This window comes from Gossypium arboreum, chromosome 11 (genome assembly GCF_025698485.1).
Source record: "Gossypium arboreum isolate Shixiya-1 chromosome 11, ASM2569848v2, whole genome shotgun sequence".
NCBI lineage: Eukaryota > Viridiplantae > Streptophyta > Magnoliopsida > Malvales > Malvaceae > Gossypium > Gossypium arboreum.
This window is the reverse complement of record NC_069080.1, coordinates 135,005,496-135,012,491: the sequence shown is the minus strand read 5'-3', so window position 1 is coordinate 135,012,491 and position 6,996 is coordinate 135,005,496. Positions and strand designations below refer to the sequence as shown.

Below are 6,996 nucleotides of genomic sequence, written 5' to 3'. Positions count from 1 at the left end.
AGGAATAGACTATGTCTATTTATAGGCTTGCAAAGCCATATTCTAGTAGGATTGAAACACCTTATCTAATCAATATAAAATAGATGGAGTTTAATAAGGTTTAAAACCTTATTCTAAAATAAAATAAAAGAAGTCTAGTTCTATATGGATTTTACTTTTATTTTATTTTCCATCGTATTTTATTTAAATAAGAATTTGGGTCACTTAATTCTAACAAGATCTTTTATATATGCATATGTACTTAGTATACTTAGGTATTATATTATATATATATTTTTATATGTTATATATACTTTTAATATTATATTTTATATGTATCATATATATTTTTAATGTTGTATTATTATATTTTAATATTACATTATGTATATATTTTCATATAATATTATGTATATCTATTTTCTAATATTTTTTATATATATTATCATGTATATATTATGATATTACTAGTTATGTATTTTTATATACTATTTCGTGTATGTACTTTAGTATCATAGTTATATGTTTTATACCATCTTATACATATATTTTCATGCATATATTTTCTTTTACATGTCGTATACGCACACCTTTAATATATCATAGATATATGTTTATACCCTATTAGTTAATTTTATATACTAATTCATATGTATATTTCTCATGCTAATTCATATACTGTTTATATATATAATCCTTACTATTGTTGTTAATACTATTATATATTTCATTATATGTGTACATGTATGTATATATATAGTATTATCTTTTATTACTTTATTTTAATATCTTTATTATGTATATATATATAGTATGATTTTTAATTACTTTATTATTTTTAATATTATTACCATTATTATTATTATCATTGTTAATATAGTGAATACTTGGTTATATGTATATATCTTTAGTATTATTAGTTATATCGTTTTATACTATTTCTTGTATGTGTTCTTATCAATGTTAGTATGTGTTCTACTTTGTGTATATATCTTTAATATATATGCATGTAGTTATGTAGTAATATTAAGAGTTGTCTTTTAGCATTATTTTAAATATGTATTTACTATGTAAAAATTTTAACATTTTTATATATATTGTGTGTATGTGTTTTAAATATTGCATTTTTATATATGTTATGTATATACCTATAATACCATATTATTTGTATATTTTTATTTTTCATATCTTCTTGAATAATATTACATATATATACCTTTTTAATACCACATCATATATACACTATTATCTTATTTTTATTCCTAGTATATCTATTATTAATATTAGTATATATATTTTATTATATGTATATATATACTTTCATAAATAGTATTATTTTCATATACCCTTGTATTTATTATACTTATCATTTTATCCTAATATTATTATGTATTTATTTTAAAATATATGTATATATTTGTGTAGTATTGTTAATGTAAATAATTTTTATATTATTAGTATTTATAATGTATCTCAGATACGTTCATTTTTATATATTATTAGGTATATATTACGTATGTATTTTAGTATTACTATGTATACACTTTTCATTCTTATCATTACACATACTTTAATATGTATATATATAGCACTATTAGTATTTTTAATATTATGTTTACGTTACTTCATTTGTTATTATTATATGTTTATGTATATTCATTTTTTTATTTATTTCGTGTTAGACATTATTATTATGTTTAATATATCGTGTGCATTGCTATTGCTTTTTAATATATATATTGTTGTCATATTCATTATTTGCTTTCATATATACCTAGCTCTTTCATTTACTTATTTTTATTCGATATCAGTTTTGCTTTGCATTACCTCAAAAATCATATTCTCGTTTTCTAATTGATTTCAATAATCAAGGCAAAATACCGACTTAACATTAAGTCATCGATTTCATCGCTATGTTGGGTGAACATCAATTGACTCGTGTTAAAACGGTATGACCTTTCCAAAAATCAAAAGAATTGAAAATTCTCGTGCTTCAATCGGATCACAACTAAATGATTATATTGAACTCGTATTTTTGAAAATCAAGACAACACGTGTAGCACCCCAAACCCGGCCCAGAAGTTATGGCCGGATCCGGCATGCCACATCAAAAACGTAAAAAAAATTTCCATTCTAAGTCTAGAAAATCGTACTTGATGTTCAAAAGATTAATTCATTAAGGGTTAAAGTGAATGGAAGCTGTGCACCAGGTAGGAAACCGGAAAAGAGGTGGTGAGTCCATCGGACTGCTTAAGTACCAACCTCCCTTCGGATCCAATCCTAGACATGCATACCGCCATTGCCACACCTTAACGTCATGGATATTTCTAGGAAACCGATTCGATTAAGTCATTTTTAGGAAAAGTGATTAATTTTGGAAAATACTTTCATTGCGGAAGCTTTGCTTGTTGTCGTGTTATTTTGAAATCAACTGTTGTTTTTGAAAACGCGCCCTAAAGCTATCTAATTTCAACAGTTAAAATAAGTATTACCTATCTTAGTAATACATATTAAAAACCATCAAAAATAAATAAGCGGCCTTATTACATTTAAAAGCCCAAAACCTCAAACGTAATTAAAAGGATGTCCAGTTCACCAGAAGAAAATCAAACTTTCAGAACGGGTGGCCACTCCGAATTCCCTCATAGCTCCAAGCCCACTATGGTTGGGGATTTCCTGCGTGGATGAAAATAAAAGGGGTGAGTTTGGGGAAACTCAGTGTGTAAGGAAAACCCATTCAAAGTCCAAGTCAGCTCAAGCCCATTGGGCCTAAGCCCATTCAGGTAATAGTGGTACTGGGCCAGAGCCCTTTTCAGATTACAATAAACTGGGCCTTAGCCCCTTATTCAGATAACAGTATGGCCCATAGGCCCATTTCAAAATACATGCAACATCAATAACATATGCAAGCCCATTTGGGAGACTACTCAACCCACCAACCACTACACTCCACCCTACCACCATACACTCCATGTGGGAATAGCTCAACCCACCCACCCAACACTCCACGATTTGCCTTGACTTTTTGCTCGATTATCGAAGAATTGAGGCAAAGCCTCCAGTACGTGGACAAGCCACTTTCAGTACTTCCTCCGTCAATATCCCAGTCCCATGCATCAGATAATAACAACATGGCATGCAGTAAATAACAACAGTCAAACATGCATTTAGGTCAATTTAACCCTAGGGGTATTTCGGTAATTTATCTACTAGGGTAAAACTGTAAATTTTCCACTTTTAAAGGTATTTCAGTAATTTATCTATTTTAGGGTTTTTCATGCATATTCCTACTTTTCACGTACTAACAGAATCACGTACCGAGGGTTCTTACCGAATTGGGCCCGTTGACCCATCATTCCAATTTTGGCCCATTAAGCCCAAAAATATCGAGGGCATAGAAATCATGCACTTTGCAGTCCAAACATTGCAACTTACCAAAAACATTAATCGATTTACCTCACGAGCATTCGACTTTTCATAAATCTACAAAATACGGTTTTCGGCATTTCGGCATTTCGACTTTTGCTGATCTAGACTAAGAAAGAGGGTGCTAGTTACACACATTGCTTTTGCGACGATATGCTGACGAGATCCACACACGAACCGCCTACAATTGGATTACTAACACGTTAATCTAACTATTCAAATACAAACTACGTATTAACCCCTTACAATATTCGGCCAACCACACCTACAGATCATAGTAAGCTTATAAGAAATCAATAAGCAACTCATTAACAAATTTTTGTCAATGTTTACCACATAATCATAATTTCACTGCAAGCTGTCTTCCTGAGCAACAGTCACTAAATTATTTATAACTGGAGCTACGAAACTCCAAATCAAGTTCCGTTAATTTTCCTTGAAAATAGACTCATATATCTTCTATCCATAAAATTTTCAGAATTTTTGGTTTAGCCAATCAATACCAGATTTTTCTCAAAGTTTCCCATGTTTCACTGTTTGACTAATCTGAACACACTTCATTATGAATCAAATTTCTCATTGTACAGAATTCAAAATATGTTCTCGTTTATTCCATTTGAAACTAGACTCATTAAGCTTTAATTACATAATTTATTAAGCTTCTAATTCATCTCCCACAATTTATGGTGATTTTCCAAAATCACGTTACTGCTGCTGTCCCAAGCAGATTTATTACCAAATCACTCTTTCATACACCTATCTTGCATGCATGTTCTTTAAACATGTATATCACCAATCAATCATCACATATCTATGATTTTTACTTAAGCATAATCTCCATTTCATCATTTTAAAGCACAACATGTTAGCCGATTTTTCCCTTTAGCATCTAAGGCACATGCATGCTCATTTGTTTGGCTCAACTTCACCTATCTTCCATTTTTCATCAAAAGAACATGAAACAACAACCATTTCCTTCATTTTAATTCATGACTAAATGCTCACAACACAACTAAAAATCAAAATATGCTTCAAGAGTTAAGATAGAATCAAGAAGAACTCATGAACATCAAGATAGAAGCAAACTACCATGAACTTACCTTCAATTTTCTTCCCCAAGTGACCGAACATTTAAGAGCTTTCTCCTCTCCTTTCTCTTCTCTAACTTTAGGCTAGGATGAACAAAGATGGACAAAACTTTGTTCTTTTCACCCCTTTTTCTTTTAATAAAACTTCATATTTCATCCATTTAATTCTTTAATACAAAAGACATGAATTTCTTATCATGAAACATTTACCTAAACCATTATCATGAAACATTTACCTAACCCATTATCATGGAATATTTACCTAATCCATTATCATGGAACATTTACCTAACCCATTATCAATTTGTATCAATTTGTACCATAAATTATGGATATCAAGTACTCATATTGTCTACAACAACATGATGGTAGCCACTTCATGTAAAATGGGAGGTTTGTCATGCAAATCCTCCTATTTTGCACTCCTATTTATTTGGCCACCTCAATTTAGCCTATAGCATTTTCAAACATTTTCACATAAGTCCTATTTCATAATTTCACTCCCTTTTTCTTATGGAACAAAAATTAACTAAAATTACTGGGTTCTATCTTAAGCTTGGGCCTTCTAGAGGCCCACAAACATAATTAAACCTATGCCAACATTCACAGAATTCCCAAAAATTGGGGCGTTACAACACGTGTTTAACAAGATGCCAATTTTGGGCGTCGCGAGGGTGCTAATACCTTCCTCGCACGTAACCGACTCTCGAACCCTAATTTTTCCTCTGGATTTTGACGTAGACCTAAACTCGTCCTTCTTTTGTTTTAAAAATAAATTTATTAGGTGTCCGATCACACCTAGGAAAAGGTCAGTGGCGACTCCCTCTTTATTTTAAAATCAAACTTCAATTTTCAAGTTTTCAATAAATTGCCACAATTAGCGACCAAGCTAAAATTTTTACGTCGCTACAAAATTCATTTGGGGGTAGAGTCCCTACCAGCCCCTTGGCTTCACCATTGTCCACATCAGTCATGAAATTTGACAGCTTTTCTCATTTTTGGTCATTATAGTAATGTTTCTCCCATGTTAACACCTAATTTTTATTAAAAATATAATTTTTAGATGATGGCATCTCAATATTATAGTGATGTGTTATCACATGCATCAAAATTGAGAAAAACTGTCAAGTTAAAAGACTAATGTAGATAAAATAAAAGTTTAAGTACTAAGTTGAGGAAAGTTACTAAATTTAAGGACTAAACGGTTTTTTATCCAGGGTAGTTAGTACTACACTAATGTACGCACTATTTTTTTACAAAAAGGGATACATATTAGTATTGACTTGTTTTGTATATCTTTTCAAAATTATCAATAGATTTCTAAAATATTTAATATATAAAAAGATTTAAAAATATTAAATGAATGAAAGTAAATAAATATAAAAATTATTCAATTAAATAAATATTCATCAATAATCTTTATATACAAAATTCATCATTTAAAAATCTAAAAAATAAAGCCAACCAATACATTAAACAAAAAAAGTTATCCGTAACACTATTTTAAAAACACTATTTTAAAAACCCACAACAAAATATGATTGAAATCGATACAAAATTAACTACATTAATTTATCTCATTAAAAAAATAGTACGTTGGAGCAGCCAATGAAACTAAATCCTTTGATAAAAGACATGAGAGTGGCTCCTACTAGAGAAAAACGAAAAGTAAGATCAAATGCCATACTTGGTGACTTGGCAAAGTACAATTATCTTTAGTATTATAAAATATACATTATACTTAAAGACACGTTAAAGGGTGAATTAACCATAACATTATTTTAAAAATTCACAACATTATCATCTCATACTAAAAAATTGAAGTTTAATAAAATTTATATTTCCACTTTTTCTTTTCATTGGCTTATTTGTTAAATAATTTATTTTTGTTTTCAACTTAAAATATTAAAGTTTCTACTTTAATTTAGTTAAAGTTTAAAATTGGTAAAAGAAATAGTATTTCTAATATCTTTTATATACCAATCAATATATAATGTTATGATCAGTGCGGTTGATATAGATTAGAATTTTTACTAGTGCACAAATAAGGGTGAAGTTAGAAAATTTGTTTGAGGAACTAAAATTAAGTTATAAATTTTAAAAGAGTTAAGACCCAATTTCATCATTGTATTAATTAATATTTTTATAAATTTTAAAAATTAAATTAAAATCTTGTAATTTATGAAGAGCCAAAATATAATTTTACCGTTATAGATTAAAATTTTATGTAAAAACAATTTTCCGTTGCTCTTGTGCGAAAAATGAAATTGATCATTTTGATTTCTTATTGAAACAATGTGTACCGACCGATATAAATGAAATCGATACAAAATCAACTACTCAAAATAAAAAAAATATAAATAGATTGTTGGAGCAGCCGATGGAACTAAATCCTTCGATAAAGTCATAAGAGTGGCTCCTACTGGAGAAAACGAAAAGTAAGATCAAATACCATACTTAGTGACTTGGCAAAGTACAATTATCATTAGTATTATAAATATAT

General features: G+C 29.0%; 1 long non-coding RNA gene across 1 annotated transcript; it reads right to left on the bottom strand.

The window, feature by feature from the left end:
• Nucleotides 1-2,413: 2,413 nt before the first annotated feature.
• LOC128284075 (uncharacterized) lies at nt 2,414-4,782 on the bottom strand. The gene is made up of 2 exons (XR_008274389.1): nt 4,506-4,782; nt 2,414-2,655 (listed from the first exon to the last, which is right to left on the bottom strand). It is a non-coding gene; the product is annotated as an uncharacterized LOC128284075 (long non-coding RNA).
• Between the last annotated feature and the right edge of the window lie 2,214 nt (nt 4,783-6,996).